General features: G+C 56.4%; 1 protein-coding gene across 23 annotated transcripts in view; it reads right to left on the reverse strand.

Annotated features, from left to right (window-relative positions):
• The window catches only part of MEF2D (myocyte enhancer factor 2D), a 45,651-nt gene extending 27,716 nt beyond the window's left edge, over window positions 1-17,935 (reverse strand). For 4 of the 23 annotated variants that reach the window (XM_072358563.1, XM_072358562.1, XM_072358554.1 and 1 more), the window contains exon 1: window positions 17,643-17,934. The gene's annotated coding sequence lies outside the window, so the exon portion shown is untranslated. Of the gene's footprint in view, window positions 1-3,037; window positions 3,062-4,826; window positions 4,970-5,028; window positions 5,075-10,401; window positions 10,476-11,108; window positions 11,144-16,481; window positions 16,611-17,185; window positions 17,284-17,642 lie in introns of those variants that run through there. The other 19 variants (XM_072358550.1, XM_072358559.1, XM_072358544.1 and 16 more) reach the window with 17 other exon arrangements.
• Window positions 17,936-22,601: the final 4,666 nt, after the last annotated feature.

Genomic DNA, 22,601 nt, shown 5'->3' on the forward strand with positions numbered 1-22,601 from the left:
TTCCTGTTTCCTTTCTCGCTGATGGCCAGGGCTGCCTGTTTGTGACTTCATTGTTGTTTTTGACATATCCTCTGCACCGACACCAAGGACTCTTCGTTTCCTCCTTGCTGCTTTCAGGATACGCAGGACCAGCTTCCTCCTGCTGCGAGGAGGGTGGAAAACAGCCCCTCGATTCACTCAGCCACAGCACCCATGCTGCTGGGCAACGTCCTTTCTCTTCCTCCTGCACTGTCTCTGCTCTATGTCACCCCCCCATGCCAAACACTGACATCTCTCCCATGCCTGCCATCACCCTCCATGCTCTCCATCGCTGTGCCACTGTCCCCCCACTGAGCCATCACAGCTCCATGCCCACTGCAGCCACTGCCATCCCAGTGAGACACCCAACATGGCACCTGGGGGACAGTGACTGCATTGACAGGGACATGCAGTGTTACAGGGCAGGGGAGCAGCCACAGCTTCGGCACTGCGGATGGCAGAGGCTGAGTGTGCCCAGCGAATGGCTAGCTCACCCACTCAGCATTGTTTAGCACCTCCTTATCTCCAAACCGAGATCAAAACCACACAAACGCGCTCGAGTCCCCTCCAGAGCTTCTATTCTGGTTTCAGGATGATGCTATCTGGGTTCCTGTGCAGAACCTCCAGATGCAAACGGGGGAGGAGAGAGGAAAGAGGCCGAAAAACGCTGCTCTGGTGTGAACCTGGGCTGGGATACACAGCTGCACATTTAGCCCCCAGCTCTCGTGGGGACAGATCCTGCTCATGGAGCAGGTGCAGCAGCACAGGTCCTTGCAGCTGGCACCGGCATTGCATAGCAAAGCACTGGGCAATGCACTTCGGTGGGTACCTGGCTCCCACCGGGTGCATCTCACAGCCACAGGTATCACCACGGGAGGCTCCAGAGAGCAGAATCTGGGCTGGATTCAGCCGAACCTCGGAGGGATTTGAAGGTAGAAATATTCCTGACCCAGATTCAGGCGTTCTCTGGAGGAAAGCAGATGCCAACTGCGCTGCCAGCTCTGCTGAGCTGTAACAAAACCAGGGGTTGTGCCAAGATTGGCCGAGCCTGGGGAGAAAAGAGCAGCCTTGCAGTGATGCTGGAGCGCCGATACTCTCATGTTGCACTGGGGGTTGGGGGGGGGATGTTGAAAGGCTTTGGAGAAATCAGCAACCAAAGGGCTGCAGAGTGGAGGTGCCAGGCAGTACTTGGCTCAAGTGACCTCCAAAGCTGCCCATACTGGGCTTCACAGCAGCCCCGAGCAGCTCTCCTGGTGACAGCAGCATCCTCATTCAGGATCCAGCCCTGCTGGGAGCCACCAGTGAGGCACCTGGGGAGAGGGTGGACATCTCATACCCACCCCACACAGTGCTGCCCATCTCCTGCATGGGAACATCCCAATATAACGAGGTCACCTCACCTCCCCCCCCCCCCCCCCCCCACCATCTCCCAACCCATAACCAGCCCAAGAGCTGGGATGAGTCTTTTTTTTTCCCCCCCCTCCTGCACTAAGTACAGTTTTCTAAATGAAGGGGAAGCAAGAGCCCATTATCCAGCTCTGTCGCCCACCCCCACGGCTCCCTGCAGGGCATGAAATAACCACCTGCCAGCTCCCTGGAGCCGTGAGCTGCGGCAATGATATCGCAGCTTCCCCTGTCACTATTGTCAGAGCAAAATTTAGATACCTGGTAATGAGGAGGTTTAATGTGACAGATGAGAGGTTGACTCATTAAAAAAAACGGGAGAGAAAGGAGGGAGCTGAATTCGGGGATGGATTCTGTGCTCCCAGCCCAGATGGAAACGGGGAGGCTGTCAGATTGAACCCGTTGACAGCAAGAGCAAAAGCAAAAGCAAGGCCTGATGGCAAAAACTCAGTGTGGGGCTACTGGGGAGGGAAAGGGGATGGATGGGGGTGGAAAGGGAGGATGGATGGGGGTGGAAAGGGAGTGTGGATGGGGAGGAAAGCACTATGGTTATGGTGAGAATCAGTCATCACCCCATATGAGAGTGTCAGCCCCTTTCTAAGGATAAGGCAGGGACCCACAGCTTGAAAAACCCCTAAATGCACTGAGCCCCAAAGGGACAAATGCTGCCTGCAGATCTTCCCACCCAGCACCACAGTGAGGCCCCGCAATGCAAAGAGAGGAGGGCTGGAACATTTGTCCTCCCCATCAGCAGAGCTGGGTTTCACCCAGGGGAACCTCCACAAACCCCATCCTGAGCTGCTCATCCATCCCTTCACATCCTGGACTGCTTCTACCCCAACCAGTTTGCTCCTCAGCAACGCAGCTGGAAGCTTTCCACCAAACAACGCAGTTTTGTTTTGCTTTTAATAAAGGCAACGAGACCCACGTGCAGCACTTTCCATAGGGAGGCACCAACACTGCAACCAGAAAGCACGGCCACAGTGGAAAAGCCCAAATCAAACCAAGGTGCAAAGCGGCCACATCGATGCCACTGCGGCATGTTTCCCATTAGCACAGCCACGCTGCCAGCTTTAACCCCATCCATGTCCTCCTCTGAGGGCATCGTACTCCGCACTTGTACAGCATATGGCAAGGGAAGAAAGGAACCGGTTCCTAAAAAGACGACCTCCTCCTCCCTGCAGGCTTTGCACCCAAGCTTTCACAGGAGTGGATATTAAAAGGATTACCAGCACTATTACCAGCTCTAACCCCCGAGCCCATCCAGGATCACAGCGGTGCCGGCTTCAGAGCAGTAAAAACCCTGCAGGAACTCAGGTCAGGACGGCTGAGGCTTCGTCTGCAGCAGCTGCACCCACCCCAAGATCCCCACACTGCAGCAGCACATGTGAGCACAGCATTTCCCTCAGCACCCCCTGCACCTTTGCACAGCCCTGAGCACTCCTGCACTTCAGCATCCCTGCATTTGCACACCCTTGCACCTGAGCATCCCTGCACGGCACAGCTCCTGGTTACATATCCATGCCTCTGCTTGGAGGAAACAAAGAGCCCTGCTCCCACCCTGCTCCCCAAGCTGCCGAAACGAGCAGGAGGGTGTTAAAACCCCAACACTGACCTCAGAGGAACCACAGTAAACAAGCGAGTCAATAAGGTGGGCTGCTCCCTGCTCTGTTTCCTGTTTGCTTTTGCAGATCCTGCTGCAGGGCCGCAATGGGACGGACGCTGCTTGTCACTGGTCACCAGCACAGAGCCACGTGGAAGTGGGGGGGGGGACCAAAGGAGCAATGGCCCCACAGAATGCAGAGCATCCATGATGCCACGACGCACGCTTGGTGCCTGGGCTGGGTTTTATCCTTGTTTGATGCCATGTTTGGGATCTGAGCGTCTTTGCTGCCTCCTCCCGTGTCTGTTTGATTTCAAGAGGAGGAAATCCCAGCTCTCCAACCCTGCAGGTGAGCCACGTCCCCGCCGTGCCTCAGTTTCCCCCTTCCTGTACAGCTGACCCCCTCTGCAACTCAACCATGGACACAGAGGGAGGTACAATCATAGCATAAATGTGCATTGGAGCAATGGGGGCTCAGTGGAACCCCCCCCCCCCCCCCTTCCCAGCATCAGGGCAGCAGTAGACAGGAATAGATAAGGCCTTCAAATCTGGCCCCATACTCAAGGGATCCAGGCTGTTGTTTGGCTCCAAACTCTGCTTTTAATGGATAGGGGATGGAAAAGGGAAAATACTAATGAAAAAATAAATAAATAAATTAGAAATTAATAATAACAATAATAACAGTAATAAAAGGGAATTGGGGTGAGGAAAGCATCCACGTGTTCAACAACAACAAAAAACATAGGGGGAAAAAGAAGGCAGGGAGTGCAGAGAAAGGAGCAATGAAAGGGAACCCAGTGGGGCTGGCAGGGTTTAAAGCAGCTCCTATGGTGAAACAAAGAAGAGAGGGGAAAGGAGGAGAAAAAAAAAGCAGCTGCTAATTTTATCTCTCCAGTGGAAAGAGTGAGTGGGGCTTCAAGGAGACAGGCTGGCTGCAACCCGGCTGTGTCTGCGGGCGCTCCGGCGTGCAGCACGGTGGGATCCCGGCGTGCCCAGGTTTGTGTCGGAATGCAAACTCTTGGTGATTATAAAAAGAATGTGATGCAATGCCCAAGACGGCCAAGGAGCAGACAGAGTGACCTCAGGTCTTTTCCTTGTCGGAGGGAAAGCAGACTTCTGCTGCAAAATCCCTATGAGAAAGGCAGGCTGGCACAGACCCTGCAGCTTTGTGCACGTGGTAACGGGCACGTGATTAACCAGCACGGCTGCAGGAGATGACACGGCTGTCTCCAGGACATGAAGGGGTTGATTCAATTAAGGTCACAGCCCTTTAGAAGAGCTCCTATACCAGATGTGCTCGGGTAGAAGAGAGGCTGGGAAAGCAAACTGCCCACCCAGCTGGTCAAAATACAGCACCGGTGCAACACAGCAGAGCCATGCTCCAGTGCAGCCTATGGAGCTGCTCCAGATTCAGGGCAGCAGAGCAGCTCTCCAGAAGTCCTTGCTCCTGACCTTGCAGGGAAATGGCCATCGCTTCCCATCTCCAAGCCTCAAATAGATCACCCGTGCCTTGCCCTCTCCAGCACTAAAAAGCCATCAGAAGGCAGCAAAGTGCTTGTCAGGCAGGGAGAAGAGCCCCCTCCTCCTTCCAGGAGCTAGGGGCAGATTATTTTTAAGATCCTTCTGTATCTGCTATCGAAATCAATAGGAGGAAGATCCATTACAAGAAACCAAAGATCCCGCATAAAACAGGGACGCGGCGCTGCCCCTACCACAAGTGCATTACACAGACAGCAGAGATGAAAACATTTACTGTAACAGCAATAAACAGGCAGAGAAGGTCAGGAAAGGGAGAACGCACCAAGACCTCGTTGAACCACAACGTCCTTATTCCTGGGGACAAAATAACAGCGTTATGGCCACAGGTCTCATGCACTCAGGGACGAGCTGTCCTCGGCTGCCCTGGTTTCCCTGCTTTGCCATTGCTCTGTGCCTATTTGCTGTTTGCTGCCTTGGGATGCTGGGGATGCTGGTGCACGGGGATGGCTTGGGAGTGGTCCTACCTGCAATGCAGACACCTGCAGCTTCAGCCACCGAGCATCGACCACGCTGCAAAGGAAAAGGGAATGGCTGTGAGCTGGAGGGGAGCAGGCAGCAAGTGAAGAGCCCAGGGTAAGCAGAGACCACAGGGTTGGGGTGTGTGCATTTTGCAGCCAGGTGTGGGGCAGCTTCAAACCCCAGCTCAGAGCCTGCAGGTGGGATGAAGCTCCAGGTGCAAATGTGCAGAGGCTCCTGCACAACCAGCAGGACAGCAGCAGCACAGCTTTAAGCTGAGCCATGCAGGACTCTCATTTATCAACACTGTCCCAGCACTGAAAAGCCACTAAGAGGAAAATGAGGCACAAAAAGGGACCCCAAAGGCGCTGTGTGCCCGCTCCAAGCTGAGCTGCAGCCTCACCCAAGGGAGGAATTGTGCTCAGCTTTCCGGCATCCTCCATTCCGACCACAAAGCAGCCTCCTGCTCCCAATGCCTCCCCTCCCACAGCCAGCTCACTTCCTGACATTACAAAACTCAGCCTGAACAAAGCTGGACCAGGGAGCACATGGCTGGGCTGGGGGCAAGAGGCACCTGATGAGGCCCCGTGGTGATGATGTCCTCCAGCAGCTGTGTGCATCTATCCCATGCCTTCTATCAGCCCCAGACACATCCCAGCTCTGCAATGGGAGAGCATTGAGGATGGGGAGCTCCAGCTTTACTCTCCCTTTTGCACCTGCTTTAGTAGCCAGAGCAGCCTGCTGGCCAAAGACGAGCCCCATAAAGGACAGCCCTTGATTTCCTTGCATGAAAAAAGAGCCGTGCCTTGCAAAGTGAGGGAGCAGGGCAGGCAAACTGCAGGAGCTTCACCTTGTGCATCCAGGGCATGCAGCAGCGCAACCCGTGCTTCTGCTTTCAAGGCTTACAAGCTGCACTGTCACAACATAACTGCTGCAAACTGTCGGGGTGCAAGTGCTGCAAACCCCAAGCATCACCCCAAGCAGAGGAGGGAGGAGGCCATGAGCACCAGCAGGACCACAGCACCCATGGGTGCACCAAACCCCATCAGCTGCACAGCTCCCGGCCCACCCGTGTCCGTGCAAAGCCTCCCCCTGCTTGCAGGGCATCACCAAGCTGTGTCAATGGCCACATGGGAGCAGGGTGGAGGATGTGTGAACGCATGGGCAGGGCTCACACTTTAAGCGTGCAGCAGCAGCCAAGCATTCAGCCATGCACTGCCCAGCTAAGCCTGGACCGGTGCAGAAAAGCCACCGTGCACACAGAGCGTGCCATAAGCAGAGATAACACCGGCGGCCGCTTATTTAAAGCAGCTGACATCACCTTCTCATGGAGCAAATCAAAGTAAGGGGGGGAATAAAAAAGAACACAACAAAACAACAAGGGGAAGGAAAAGGAGAGGGAGAAAGAAAGCTTTTTTGTCCAGCCTTCACCTAAAAAACGCTGAGCAGACAAAATAAATCTGTTCCTGTTCGGAAGCCGGAGCTGCGGTTTCGCTCTGTGTGGGCAGCACAGCCCCATGGCACAAAGTTCACGTCCCCTCCTTGAGCCCCACGGAGCTGGGTGGCTGGGACAGCTTGATGGCAAGCTTGATGTGGGATGCTCAGCCACCTCATTAGATCAATCAGGAGCCAATTAGTGGCAGACTTGAGTTGACCTCCGCAGTACTGCAATGGGAAAGCCCGGCTGCAGGGAGATCTGTGCATGGCACTGTGCCCCCAGGGCCACCATCAGCCCATGCCAATGTGGGGTCATTAAGCACTTGGAAGGGGGGGCACAGTCAGTGCCAAGGGGAGGCGGAGGGGCCAAGACGGAGACTCAGATTGCAGAGGGGAAGAGCTGCCCAACCACAATCCCTCCTTCCCCTTTCCATGTTTCCTCTAGCAACGGGTCCGGGCCCACAAAGCATTTGGGCTCTAAACCCAAACTTCCCCCTGGGTTGAGCCCGCTTCGCCATCCCTCCCCAGGGCTAACAGAGCCGGCCCCAAACCATCCACCCATAAAACACAGAGGCTCCTCAGGTGAATCTCTGCCTCGAATCACCACTGGAAACTTCATGATACTCATTGAGCTCGTTACCAACTTGGGCTTTTCATCCCAAGAGTGAGAAGGGAAAAGCCAAAAGGGCACAGGGGGCAGCGGGAGCTGCAGGTCCCCCAAGGCCCCAGGGCACATGGAGGGCTGATGGGGGCTGCGTGCGGGTGCAACCGTTGCAGCCGCCGAGTTTCGCTCTCGCTGGCCAAGTTCCCCCTTCGGTGCTGGAGATGCAGAAGCGAAACCTGCAGCTGGGTGGACGTGGGGGTGGGTTGAGGGCACCAGGCTGGTATCAGAGCACCACGTCCCAATGGGATCAAGGGGCGCGGGGCAAGCGTGGGATGAGAGATGGGCACTGGTGGGTCACAGCACTCCTGGCCCTGGGCATGGCTTCTATGTGCACAGTGCTCAGCACAGCCATAGGCAAAGCTCAGCACAGCCCCATGCTGCTGAGCAAGCCTGAAATGACCCCCAAACCCATTTGGGTGTGCTTGATGGGGAAGCCAAATGGGCTCCTGCCCCTGTGCTGAGGCAGGAATGCCTGCAGCACCCAGCCCTTCCCCTGCGATGCCTCTGGTCACATTGCCACCTGCTGGCACCCAGCTCAGAACCCAGCTCCCTAAAGCAGCAGCTCTGCACCGTGGCTCTGGATGCCAAGCAGAGCATCGGGTGCCCCCATTGCATTGAAACACTGAAGCTTCGTTTCCCAAACTCATTTGGAACTCACATAACGGCAGCATTGCAGGGCTGAGGAACCCCCGGGGCAGCAATGGGTGCAGTGCAGTGCATAGATTGCAGGATAAGCCCCCTCCCAGCACGGGGGTCTCACACCCTGCACCCACCAGGGGGGCTGTGCGTCTGCACCACACATACTTTGCATGAGAAGCAGCTGACGGAAGGAAAATAACACAGAGTTTGTCACTGCAAGGAGAAAGAGGAAGGGGAAGAGTGTCATCCAGTGCTGCCTGCCTGCAATAGGAGCTGCTGCATTCATCCGGGTCACTGAGCAGGGCAGGGGGGCACATCCTGGTGACAGCACCAAGGATCCCATCCATGGCACTCTGAACAAAGCAGGGTGCTGCAGCACACACCTACACACACACGGTACACCTCAGTGCCAACACTGCACAACAGCCCCATGAATTGCCAAGCAGATGCTCGGTGCAGGTAAAAAAAAGGCATCAACTCCATGCTCTCCCATTTGGGAACAAACCCTTTCTGCTTGACTGAGCAAACCTCGAGGTTCTGCATGGATTTGCCTGGGTCAGGGCAAGCATTCAGCCCTTCCCAGCACACAGCTGGCCACGTGCACCTTGGCCGAGCACCCAGTGACCCTGCACCCGCCAGCACCCAGTCCAAACTCCACGGCCACTGGGCACAGAGGTCCAGCAGGACAGGAGAAAACAGTGATAACGAGGAGCAACGCATGGGTCCCTCACTGTGCTGCCTGAGTCAGCAGCTGTCAGCACCCCCCATGTCTACCTGTAGCCCCCCTCCACCACCACCACCCAGGTGGCTCAGCACAGCTCTCCCTATGGAAAACAAAGAAAAACAGCCTGACAAACTGGGCAGGATGCACTGGGGGGGTCTGCGTTGTGCCCACCTCCCCTAGTACATTGCAAACCTGGATGGCTGCAGGGTGGGTGTGCAACCAGAATGCTGATGGTGGGGGTAACTGGGGACCAAGGTACCATCCGGCCCCACAACGAGATGAACATCAGCCCTGAGGTGCCCATAGGCAGAAATGCAGATCCCAGCCTCTAAAATCCCAAGCCTGAGCTCTAAAACCACCCCGGATGCAACACTGCAGGTCCCAACCCCATGTCCCAGCATACAGCAGGGAAGCAAGGACCCCCCATTCACTCCACAGGACAGAGATGAATCCCACCAAAGCTTTGCCACCTCCGCACCTCTTCCCATTCCACAAGCATGGCTCCCACATCCCCCCCAACCCCCCAACCCCACTCCTTCCTCCTGCAGGGATCTGAGCTCTGCTTCCCCGGCGCTGCCGTCACTGCGCCCACGCAGACATTGTGGAGGAGGAGGGGGATTTTGTGGGCAAGGATGGAGAAAGCAGAAGGTCTCAGTGGTTTGGGCTCAATGGGGCCGCAGCTTTTCCCCCCTCTAAAACATGAACTTCAAGGTCCTGGCTGCTTAAAAGCAAAAATAATAACAGCCACGCTCGGATTTAAGATGGAGGGGGGGGGGGGATGTCTTTTAGGAGGGGATTTTGCTCCATGGTCGTTTCTCCAGGTCAATAAAAAGGGATTTTTGGTCTCTTAAAAATGCTCTTTTCGCTTTGAGTTCTCTGGGCTTGGCCCCTTCCTTCTGCTCCTGCTCACATCGCATTCTTTTCTATCTGGGGGGGAGGTGGGGGATGCGATCCTGCTGCTCCCCTGCGTGGAAACTGCACTGCAGCTCCATGAGAACAGAACTCCACCGAAGCAGAAGGTTTCCCAGCGCCCATCTCCATGCATTACAGCACACAGAAGGGCTGCACTTGCTGTGTATCCACCTGGAAATGGCATTGCTTTCCCAGCCCCATCCCTAAGCTCTCCATCAGCAAAGCCACCACCTCCTTCCAGGGCTGCAACAGGGCATCAGGTCGGGCTGCTGCAGCACAGCACAAAGGCACCCTTAGGTTTGGGCTTTTGCTGCCGGCCACATTGAGGCTTTTTGCATTCTTAGGCTCATTTTTATCAGCTGAGAGTCAGAAGGGGCCAAGGACACACAGCGCAGCACCTCCCATAGCAGAGGGCAGGAGGAAAGCAGCAACGTCCAGCCCCCAAATCCACATTCCACAGCAAAAAGAGAATCAAGAGGGCAAAAAACCCACCAAACATTTACTTGGGGGGGGGGGGGGGAGGAAGCCAGGAACCCCTTCCCTCTCACTGGCCACAATGGTTTTCATATGCAACCAGATAAAGCTGAGCCTATCTCCGAGCTCTGGCTCATCCCTTCCATGCTTGCTTCCTTGTTTGCATGCACACGTGGGCATGCGTGGGTGTGCAAGGCTTCGCTTTGCTTCTTGCAACCTCCCCGTAGACCTGGGCACCGACACAGAGCTGGGCCAAATGCCTGCACAGCCCTAAGCCCTAACAGGATAACGAGCTCACAATGAGAGCCTAATGAAGGATTAGCAAAATGCACTTTCAAAGAGATGAAGGCTGCGGGCGCAGCAGCCGCTTTGCCCCTCCATCTGCATCCCAGCTGCAGAGCGATGCTCCGCTCCCATGCGTGCCGAGTGCTGCTCTTACACCAAAGTCCTCAGCTCCCATTCCAGGGGCCAACTAATGAACAAGATAACCTCGGGCCTTAATGCAAACAGAGCACAGAGTCAGCCCCTCACCTCGCAGAGCTCGGCGCAGCGCGTGCAGAAAGGTCGGGATGCTGGTCCATCCAAAAAAGCAAAACGGCTCCGTTCTAAAACAGAAAGCAACACGGTTGGGGCTGCTCTTTCCTTTTGCCAGCTGCAGGATTTTTACCCCCCCGCCGCCCTCCCCCAATAGCCACACGTTATAAGAACCTCAATAGCAGCAGCCCAGCGTGGCGCTGAACCCCAGGGTACCCCAAAAACCCACCCCAAACTACAGCCAAAGCAATGCATCCAAAGGGGATGTGACCAAGATCCACATCAGAGCCCACAGAATGGAGCAGATGAAGATGTCTGGAGCGAATCCAGATGTTTACCAGTGACGCAGGCGGAGGTATATAAATAATGATCTGCGAGGAATTCTCTTTGCAGGCATCTCACCCTTATCAGATCTTACAGTGACACGGCCCCGTCCCCTCCCTGCCCCAAAAGTCTTGAGAAAACCAGCCATAAAATGAGAAAGAAAATACATCCCCTTGGTCCTGCCATGCGATCCCATCCATCATTGGGATGCTGCATCCATCCCAGCTTCGAGACCCGGTGCCACACGGGGATCTCATGGTGGTGATTTGGAGCTCGGCATCACTTGAGCTGAACCCCCTCTTGGCCTCACTGGGGGGTCAACACAGCCCCTCCAACCCATTGCCCCCCTCAAGCACAGCCCCAAAAATGGAGGAACTTACAGGAGAAATCATCCACCCAGCTCCAGCGGGCTGCTGGTGAGAAAGCCTAAAAGTCTTTAATACATTATATATATATATATATATAGATGTATATAGAATCCATCCCCTCCCATTTGATTCCCCCCCCCACCCCTTCCCCAAGATTGCGAAACCAAGAGGGCAGCCAGGGCTTGGAGCTGCAGCATTTCTGAGTTCCTACGGAGTCTGGGCTTCCTGCCACCAGCAACAGCGGCTCTGGGGGTGTGGAAAAAGAGAGGAGGGGAAAAAAAAACCCACCCCACCACACTCCTGTTTATTTTGGGGGATGAGAGAGAAAACTCGTAATGCACAAAGAGCCGGGGAGGGGGGGAAAGAGGGGGGTGGATGGGGATAGGGAGCGCAGCTTTGGAAGCCAATGTATATGCTTTGCAATGGGACTTGAGCTGGAAAAGTGGATGGGGTTGGGAGGGGGGGGGGGTCTGCAGCCATACTGACCCCCAGCTGCTCTGCTCCTGCCTGGATGGGGGCAGCTGAACTTATGGCTACAGGTCACGGCACCTTAAGGTGCTGAGGGGGGGCACCCATGGGTGGCTCTGCCCCGGTATGGCCATGGAAATGACAGGGGATGGGAAGAGCAGCCTGACCCAGATTCCCCTCCAGCCTGATCCCTCAGTGAAGTCATAATCCTCAGAAGGTTCCTGGGCCTCTTTTTTTTTTCTCCCCTTCTTTTTTAAATACATCCCTGCAAGTTGCCAAGGAAACGACGGCGATGCCATAATTTCAGCATTACAGACTTCAGCGTGAGAATGGTTGGGAGAAGGAGGTTGAAAACGCAGACGAGCCGCGTTGGGGACCTATGGAGGGGAAAAGAAAGACATAAGCAACACCTAAAGCAGCACCCAGGCTTCATCAGGCAGCCATGAGGGTGATTGAGGTCCTTCCAACCTCATGGGGTTTGCTGGGCTCCCGCTGCTCCATGTTGCTCTGTCAATATTGGGGTTGCAGGTGGGATCCCATCCCAATGGGATTTAAGGTGGGATTCATGGCTGCTGCTTCCTGGGATGCCCATGGGTGCTCCCAGCTTTGGTCCTAAGGCTGGTGGAGGTGAACTGGAGGGTGTTGGACTGATGCTGGAGCTCCAAATGCTGCTGCTGTACAGGAATGAAGCAAATCCCACCAGCGTGCATGACAAACCAGCTCCCTTCCTGCACCCCTTCCCAACCCACAGTGATAATGAACTAGCCAAAAAGTCACACCAATCCAAATAAGATGGCAGACAAACAGCTCCGTGCAAACACTGCCTAATGGGCTGCAACCTGTAAGCAGGTCCCAAGGGGAGCCAGAAAGCCCCAAGGACCCACAGGGTGCACATAGCACTGGGCCCCCCCCCACATTGGAAAAATCCCAGTGTGTCAATGGCAGCATGTGACCCTGGTGCAAGACATGGCACCCTGCAACACCCTGGTGCATTTCATGGCACCCTCCAAGACACTGGCCCTGCTGCATGGCACATTGCAACGCCTTTGGTGCATGGCATGGCACCCTGCAACACCCTCCAACAGCCTGGTGCATGGCACCCTGCATCACCCTGGTTCATGCGTGGCACCTCCTGCTATATGGCACCCTGCAGCACCCAGCTCCTGGTGCAGAGCTCCCGGATTCCTTTCCAGTGTCCCAAGCTCCATATTAAACCACAGTAGTATTTATCTAAGCAAAACTCAAAACAAATCTGCATTTGCATGACAAACACCCCCCCAATTTCCCCTATACATGGGCACAGGCTCACACTGTGGGTGCATAAAAAGCAGCCCATGCTCCCTCCTCCAACCAAAAGCCCCAAAGGTCGCACGAGTGGACACGGAGCTTGAAAGGACAAGGGGAGAACATTCCCAAGCATGGGCAGCTCCTCTGCCCTTAACAACCATACAAGTGGGGCTCTCTGCACCCTCAAGCCATGCATGGAGTCCTCTTGCTGTTGGCCACAGGGATCAAGAGGAGCAGAGCATGGCCAACGCTTTCTGCTTCCAACCTCACTCCCAATGCTCTGTTTCAGCTTTTTGCTCTTTGCTCCCAGAGCCAACGTTGCCATTGGGGGTTGTGGGGTGTTCCAAGCATCTCATCCCAGGACAGAATCTATACCTCTCCATCTGCAACCACTGCTGAGATAAACCCAACACAATGACTGCACCAGCACGGGGTGGGATTGGGGGTGACCTCAGCATCCCCACCATACAAAGCCTGGTGCCACGCAGCAAGCATGGAGTGCATGCCAAGCCCCGCCGCACCAACACCGCCCTAAAGACAGATGCTTCTCTCCCCCCCCCCCTGCAGTAAAATGCCAGCCCTATCAAGAGGCTTGCTGAAGGGAGCAAGACGCAGCATACCAGCCACCAGCTGCTGCAGGAAGAGCCTTGGCTGCCTTCACAACCAGGATCTCGCTCCGACCATTTGTTCTGCTTCTATTTTAGCAAAAAAAAGCGAGGGCTCGGAGAACGGTTCTGCACAAGGATGGGGGTATTTTGGAACAAGTGAGCAAGAAGAGAGGTGCAGCGCATGGAGGGGAGCAAGGGCTGCTCGGTGACTGAGCAGGGTGCCAGGAGATGGAGCAGCCCTGCAGCCCCGTGCATTGCATTGCCCAAAGGCAGACCCTGGAGCAGGTGAGGCTCCAGCTGGCAAATGTGGGTCCATAGGAGCTGCACACCAGTAAAGCAGAGCAAGATACCAAAGCACAAAGCATGGGCCAGCTGCTCGTTATCCAAATCAACTCTCCTCCTGCACACGCTTTTCTCAAGGGCAGGAATCCCCTCCCTGTGAAGCTCTGCTGCATTCCGGACAGGATGAGGCCACCCTGAGGCTGTCATAGTGTGGAGGTTCCAACCACAACCCCAAATCATTGCCATTATTTGGGAGCCCAACGGGAACAGATAACTGCCCCTGATCACCCCACTCTGCCCCACTGATCCTTATTGTCCCTATTGATCCCTATTGCCTCACTGACCCACTCTGCCCCTATTGCCCCTCTCTGTCCCCACTGCTCTTATTGCCCCACTCTGCCCCTACTGATCCTTATTGCTTCTACTGCCCCAATCTACCCCTACTGCCCCCTACTGCCCCACTGATCTTCACTACCCCTATTGCTCCTTATTGCCCCCATTGATCCACCCCGCTCAACTGATTCTCACTACCCCTATTACCCCACTGATCCTTATTGCCCCCACTACCCCACTCTGCCCCATTAATCCTTACTATCCTCCAGCCCAAAGTGAGCACTGCACAACGAAAGCAAAGAGAGCTGCAAACACGGCTGCTGTGCAACCCGGAGACAGCGATGCTCTACAACACCAAGGAGCTCGAGGAAAACCAGCACTTAATTGCATGTTGCAACGAGAACACGTGCACTGCTTCAACACGCAGCTGAGCAGCAGCACGGGGCCGGCAGCTCCAATGGGTCTGGGAGCACACAGACCCCTCATAGACCCCTATGGAATAGATGCAAAATGGGATGAGTTTTTCCCCATGCAAACTGGAGGCCCCCTTCAACGTCCCCACATCTTTGCAAAAGAGAAAGCAAAGCTGCAGAAACGAATCCCTGCTTTATCCATCAGCGTTGCAAACCTTCGCCTCGCGCCGGCGCTTTCGGTGCCGAAGTGTCGCCTTGCTCCCATGCTTTGCTTTATAACGTGGTGGGGAGCAAGAGCAGGAGCAAGGAGAGAAAAAGCACGAGCAAACAGAGGCAAAGCACGAGATGAAAAGCGACAGCTCTGAGGAGGCAGCGGTTGCCGGCAGGCAGGAGGCTTGATCCATCTTGAAAGCAAAAGCAAACTGCTGCTCAGCCGAGGCGCAGGGAGAACCTCGAGGTCCTTCCGGCGCTGCCTGAGCTCTGATCAAACAAAATGATTAACAAATTTCAGCCCTCGTTTTGCTAATGAGAAAGTGTAGGGGGGGGGGAAATAAAAGGTAAGGAAACATGAGAGAGGAGCAGCAAAAAGAGAGTGCAAAACAGCAGCGGGGGGCACGAAGGGCTGAGCCCCCTTTGGAAGCAGGGGGAAAGGGGTATAGGGTACCCAACCTATGGCAACCAGTCATCACCCCTGCCCTGCAGTGACTCATTGCAGCCATGCACTGCTCAGGGTAGGGTCATCACCTGCCACCCCATCACCTCTATGCCATGGCCAGCTCAGCCCATAGGAACTGCAAAAGAGCCCCAGGAGCTGGAGAGCCCACGGATGGGACAGTGCTGGGGTGAGGCATGGAGGTATTTTTAGCTCTGTTTGCAGATGGGGAAGTCCGGCACAGCTTGTGCACTCAGGGCAACCACGTCAGCTCGGTGCATCTCACGTATGGTGGGGGTTTAAGGGACGCCCTATGGCATCGCCGTGCCTTGTTTGGAGGTAAGCAGCACAACACAGCCCCTTCCACACAGGGCAGCATGAAACATCACAGCAAAGCTATGGGACATGGGTGGCGTTGTGCATCACGTCCCCGCCGCCCATGGGTGCGCTCCAGCCAGCCAAGAAGCAAACTTCCCAGTGCTGCATGCTTGCAGGTTTAAATACATTGCAAAGGGCCGTGCAGGACGGTGGTGGCACAGCTGTCCCCTATGCTGTTCTACAGCCCCAGGTGAGCACCAGGAGCATTATTATCTCCACGTGCCACGTACCCTGTGGACCACAGCGGGCTGAGGATGCCAGGTCACACTCCCGCTCCCCATCCACACTTCAGGCTTTGTTCTCCTTTGCACAAAGATGCTTTTACACGGCCCCAGCAGCACAGAGGGACCTCGGTGTGGCTGTGCTTTATGACCATATTTAGGCTCCTTTATATCGCCGGAGTTGTAGGAAAAGGGGCCGGGGAGCAAATGAGAATCAAACCCCACTTGTTTCACTTGGCAGAGCCCACGTTAGGCCACACCAGCACCACCACGCCTGGCTCTGGGACACCGACCCCAGCACAGCACCAAGGTCACACAGTGACAAAGCCCAGCTCAACAAGAACCCAAGCTGGACCGAGCTCCCACCACAGGGCAGAAGCCAGCAGCGCCGTGCCCCATAGACCTCAACCCCCCACTCAATCACTGCGTCCTTCTGCCCCGTGCCGGCGGTGCCATCGAAATTGGAGCCCCGTGTTCCCTAAGCAGAGCCACTCCGGGGACACACAGCACCTGCTTGAAGCCCGGCACAAGTGTGGGATGCCTCAACCCCGGAGAAAGCACGACAACTGCAGGAGCTGAAGGGCACAGGGAGGGGAGGGAGAGCAGCCAGGCGCTTCCAGAGGTCCGTGACCTTCAGAAGCCCCCAATGGAGGGAGGAAGGGAAGGGGTTGCTCCCCAGGGTATCCTATGGGTGAGGCTGTGGGTAACAGGGAAGGCAAGGAAATATTGAGAACGGAGCTTACCTGCACCCGAAGTGCTGCTCCTCGCCTGGAGGAGGGGGAGAGGGAGGGTGGCAGCGTGCTGGGGGTGGGACAGCCCAGTCCCTTGGGTGGCAGAGAATGGGCAGCACGAAAAAGCCACGCGGGTTGATTGGGGGGAGGGGGGGGGGGGGGGAGCAGCTGTGGGGCTGTCCGGGAGGGAGGGGGCTGCGGGGATTGGCAGCAACCGGAGGAAAAGGGAGGAAGGGAGGAAGAAGGGAGGAAGGGCCCCCTCGGAGCAGTGGGGAAGGGATGAGGAGGGAGTCGCTGGCTGCGCGAGGTGAAAATGTAAAACGCAATAATAAAACGAAATACGAAATAAAACGCAAGAACGAAGCCGATGAACGAGCTGGGGAAGGAAAGAAGATGGTCGGACAGCGGCCGCCTCGGGCCGCCCCGAGCCACGCAGCGCTCAGCGCCGGGGGGCACCGGCCGGACTCGGGCCGCTGTCCAACGGCGACGGAGATGTGGGACCCCCCCTCACCACCCCCAACCCCCCCAAGAGGGGCCGAGGGAACAAACAATCGCAGCTGTCAGCCCCACGGCGGCAGCCGGCCAAGGCAGCGGAGCCGCACTGCTCGCTTCACCCTAAAGCTGCTCTTGCCAATCAACACCCCCCCCCCCCCAACACCCCGCACGCAGCGCCCATAGGGGATACACCCCCCCCTCCCCATCAACCCCCTTCTCACCTGTCCCTGCAACGCCGGGCACCTCTTCCCCTTCTTCTTCCCCTTCCTCCCTCCGTCACCTCTGCACCATTTTGGTGACGGTTTGTTTTGAAGCGGCGGAGGGGGGGGGGGGGGGATGGTTAGGGTTGGAGGGGGGGGGGCGGGGGGGGGGATGATGAGCTCTCCGCCCCCACCGCGGAGCGAGGTTCGGCTTTGGGGGGTGGGGAAGGAGATGGGGGGGGGGGGATGGGGAGGGGTGTTGGGTTGAGTTGGGGGGGGGGGGGGCATTGCTAAAACCAAAGCGGCCTTTCTCGGAAGTAAACGCGGCGGAGAAAATAATATCATCTCTATGGATGGATGGATATCGATGGGAAGGGGAAGCTGAAAAGCAGCAGGAATTGGAGGGGGGGGGGGGATAGGAGGGGGGATAGGAGGGGGAACCCAAACAAACATAAAGCAGCCGAGCGCTGGGACCCACCTGGGGAGGAGAGGAACGAGGGGGGCCTTCGCGGAGCCGCCTGCGGGGGATGCGGCGCTGCCGGCGGAGAGCGACCATCGCCGGGGCCGGCCCAGCCCCAACCCCAGCCCCAGCGTCAGGACGCGGCGCGGGCAGGAACCAATGGCCGCTGCTGAGCGGAGGAAGCGAAGCGAAAGGGGGGGAAGGAGGTGCGGGCACGGCCCGGCCGAGCGCTGCTGCCCCCGGAGCTCCTCCTAACGCCGCCCCGGGACGCGGTGCTCGGCGGGTGGGTGGGCGCTGGGAGGGCGGTGGTTGGTGGCCGATGGGATGAGAGGAGGAGGTGTGCCCACCCCCCCCCTCCCCATCACCCCCTCCCCATCATTCTTCCCCACCTGAGTGCTGCTATGGATTCGGCTTTGCTCGCACCGTGTGGGTCTGGAAGCTGCGTGCCCAGATCTGAGTGTCCGTGTCGTGTTCAGGACGTTGCATCCCAACCTGCAATGGAGGTCGGAAGGAATCTCTGCTGTTGGGCATTGGGGTGCATTTGGGGTCAGCAGGTGCATCCAAAGCATGGGATGGAAGTGCTATGTGGACAGGCTGGGGCTCAGAGTGGGCACTGGGGGTTTCACTGTCCTCGGGGGGTTCACTGTGCTAAGGATGCTCATATGCTGGTGGGTGTCTTCATGCTGGGAAATGCCAGTTGAGGTGATGTGGGGCTGAGCCCTGTGGCATCTTGGTGCCCTGTAGGATAAAGATGCTGAGTTATGAGCATCCATGAGGCCAAGCTCCCAGAGCTGGGGACAAGAGATGGATGCGCTCCAGCCTGGGTGCACCCCAGCCTTGCTAGGCTACAAGAACGGGATGCGCTCAGCCTTCCCTTCAGCACCCATTCACCATCACCCCACTTCCCACTGGGTGCCACAGACATGGGATGCCAACAGTGCTGGGGATGCTGCGGGTCCCCACACCCATCCAAGGAGGAGCTGTGGTGACTCAGCCAAGGGGGACGAGTGGCACGGAGTGGTTGTTGGGGGGGGTGGGGGATGTTGGATGGGAGGTTTTGCAATGCATTGGGTGTGGGAGGAGGCTCCACGCGCGGGGAAAGGCAGCAGTGAGTTATGTAACACGGGGCCGTGCTGCAGGGGTGAAGCTGGGAAATGCAGCTCAGGGTGGGGATGGCCCCGTCCTTGCTGGTGGGCTGGGAGTCCCATGGTGGGAGCACTGGTACGGCCATAGCAGGGTGATGCTGTACAGCACTGCACAGCCCTGCAAGCTTTTCTTGCATGCTCCAAACCCAGCTGTGAACCGATGAGGTTGCTCACACGGAGCAAGCAAAGCGTGGCTCTGATCCACGCCGTCCACCAGTGCTGCCCCTAAACTGGAACAAACCAAGTGCAGATATGGACACCTCTCCACCATGCACCGTGTGGCACCCACAACCTTCCCACACCCACCCCTCTGCCTTTTGCTGCTGGCTCCTTCCCACCCCTATTTCCAATGGACCTCTCCACGCGCGTTTGGCTTTTTTGGGGCTGTTTGTTGTCAGCGAGCGACTTTATGCTATTTATTGTTAGAAATGGAGGCTATTTTTAGGGCTCCCGTTGGATTCGGCAGCGATTGGGATTAGTCATCCCACCCGGAGCTGTTTGCAGCCTTTTCCTCAAGGATTCTCCGGAGTTTGTTTTCCAATCGAGCCGACATCCAAAGAAATAAAAACATCAAAACAGTTGGGATGGAGCCCAGCTCCGAAGCTGATCCACGAATGGAAAAGCAGGGAAGGATATTGACGGAGAGCAAGAAGAGGAGATTGAGACGAACCTCGAAGCGTTATGGAAAGTCAGAGCTGCTTTTTGTGTGTGTGTGTTTTTCTCTTGGGAACCAAGTGCTGAGTAACTCCCTTCCCACACCGCGCTGATGGCTTCGTGCAGCTGCTGCGCAGCCTCTTGACAGTGGAAACTGCTTTCCCTTGCTCTGTGCCAGCGGGTAGGAGGGAGGGCTCCTGGGTCTGCAACACACGCGGCCACCTACACCCGAATCTGTCAAGAAGAGCCCAAAAAAATCTGGAAGCCGGGAGAATGTTTGTTCCTTTTGTGCTTGGAGCAATAAGCACCCGTGGGTGCACGGTGGCTGCAGCATTGGCAACTTGGCTGCACAACCAGGGTTTGCTGTGTCCACTCAGCTGCAGGCAACTCGGGATGCTGCAGAGCCCGAAGCAAGGAAAGGGGGACGTGGGGTGTCCCCCAGGGTGCAGCCCCCGGGGTGTCACAACACGCTGGGGATGGGGATGAGCAGCACGGATGCAGCCTGGGGTCACATTCAGCTCGGCAAGGGTGGCACACGTGCGGTGACAGCTTGGATTGGGGTTTGGGGGAGGGGGGGGAGGGAGGGAAGAAAACGTTGCTTTCACGTGGCCCACGACGGCTGCAATCTGGAGCGGATTATTTGCCCTCACAGCTGGCGGGAGGGCAGCAGAGCCGGCGGGGTGCTGGGGATGCTCGGTGGCCCTGTGAGGTTGGAGCCAGGGGCCACCAGCCCACCCCGCTCCTCCTTCCCTGCCCCCCCCTTCCTCTCCCAGGCTAAATTCTCCCACAGCCTCCATTGACGTCCTGCCTGCGTCACCGTCTCCAGCACAACCAGACAGCACATGGGAGAGGCAGCTTTAAAGCGGCAGGGCCCTGCTGGGGCTCCAGCTGTGCACACCCCAGCAGCAGGGAGACCCACGGGGGAAGCAGCCCCCAAACATCCCCCTCCCCACAACACCATGTGTGCCCAGCTGGGAGGGGGGTTCCCCCAAAGGCAAAAGGGGGTGATGGCATTGGGGGAAGGTGAAGCTTTTTCTGCTCCATACCGGGGCTTGTAGGGGAGCATGAAAACATTTTGCTTCCAGGTCTGTGCCTGCATCTTCTCCAAACCAAGCCCCAAATGCAACTCAGAAGTGCTGGAGGCAAAGGGAGGCTGTTTTGTGTTTGAAGTGTGAGCTTGCAGCCCCGGCTCTAAAAGCTGGAGCCAGGCTCATGGCGTTCTTCCCTCCCTGCTCGGCCCTGGGCCAGTCCTTCAGCCTTTACATCTGCTCTTCGCATGTGCTGAGTCGAAGGTGCAGCTCTGCTGGGTCCTAAGGGCATGGTGGGGAAACAAAGGAGCACGAGCACGGAGCTTTGCAAGGGGTTGGGTGTGGGATGCAATGAGCTCTGCGAGGGCTCAGCTGCAGGTTGCAATGAGCTCTGCTCCAAGCAGGACAGCAGCAGTGCAGCAAGAAACTGATCCCACTTCTTTGGGTTTTATTAGCAAGAGCATCTCTTAGCACCCCGAGGGTTAAGCCCAGCGTGCAGCTTATCAGCTAACCCAGGCTGTGAAAACAGCTCTCTCGGAACTAAATCCACGCAGCATCTTGCAGCTTTGCATTCACTGCTTCTCTCCTTTTGCTTCTGAAGCACGAGATTGCAGCCCTGCTCTCCCTTCCCTGGTGCATGGGGTGATGGAGGCAGGCAGGCAGCAGAACAAGGCTGCAGCAGGAGCACAGCCTCAGTGTGTAGGAGTCTCTGCTGATTGGGAGCAGCTGAGTTGCAAGGAACTCCCCAAAGTTGCATGCATTAATGCTGTGCTGAATCAGACTTGGGGATCCAGAGCAGCTCTGCGGTCTGGAGGAAGCAAAGATGGGGGGGTCAGGACTCTGCCTTCCTTTACCCAGGCCCTCATTGCTCACACAAATCTCCATTCCCACACGCAGCAAGATTCAGACCCTCCTCAAAGCCTGCAATTCCTGCCTGCATGCCCAGCCCTGACACACATAAAGGCCGGGCTGTTTCCCATCGCTCAGCCAGTTCAACCTGCACCAGCCCAGCATGGGCTGAGCAGAGCTCTGCTGGGCGAGGTTCTTATCAGCTGCACAGCAGCCTCCTGACCTGGGATGCTCTGTGCTGCTCCAGACATGCATGGCATCGCTCCAGAAAGGGGTAGGGGGGTGAGGACAGACACAACCCCCCCCCCCCCATACACACATACCCCCCCCCCCTCCCCACGCCTCCGCTCAGCCTGCTGCTCACTTGATCCCGTCGTTCCCATGTAATCCACGCTTGCCTCCCGGTGCCCTTCGCTCTAATGCTGAGCTCTGGCCTGCAGCCATGCAGTTTGCGACGCCTTCCCCTGGTTATATCACATGGCTGAGCCAAGCTGCAGCCCCAGCAGGCAGCACCAGGTGCCCCACGAATGAGCTCTGGTCCCCCACACCCCCTAAGGCAGCACCATTTCTAGGTGCACACTCACACTTCACCTTAACCCTATAACCCTTATCCTGACCCTACAACCCTAACCCTATAACCCTAACCCTATAACCCCAACCCTATAACCCTTAACCTAACCCTATAACCCTAACCCTATAACCCCAACCCTATAACCCTTAACCTAACCCTATAACCCTTAACCTAACCCTATAACCCTAACCCTATAACCCCAATCCTATAACTCTTACCCTAACCCTATAAGCCTAACCCTAATCCTACAAACCTAGCCTTTACCCTAACCCTATAACCCTAACCCTAATCTAACTCTATAACCCTTACTCTAAACCTAACCTTAGAGCCCTAACCCTTACCCTAAACTTAACCATAACCCTATAACCCCAAGCCTGTAACCCTAGCCCTATACCTAACCCTATAACATAACCCTATAACCCTAGCCCTATACCTAACCCTATAACATATAACCCTTATTCTGAGCCAAACTGTGTCGAATCTCAATGGCAGGAGATATATCTATAGAAAAAAGTCTCCTTTCATGTTTCTGCTCACTAAAAATAAGAAGCCAAACGGAGGAAGGCCTCGATTTGAGACGGTCAACTCAATGGGCAGCACAGTGATATGGAACGAAGGGAGAGCCAGGCATGCAGCTGGCACAACTTGGTTGTCTTCATGCCAGCAACACCTATGGCAAGGCATGGAAGAGAATGGTATGACATGGCAAGGCATGGAAGAGAATGGCATG

This window comes from Excalfactoria chinensis, chromosome 31 (genome assembly GCF_039878825.1).
Source record: "Excalfactoria chinensis isolate bCotChi1 chromosome 31, bCotChi1.hap2, whole genome shotgun sequence".
In the NCBI taxonomy this organism is placed as follows: Eukaryota; Metazoa; Chordata; class Aves; order Galliformes; family Phasianidae; genus Excalfactoria; species Excalfactoria chinensis.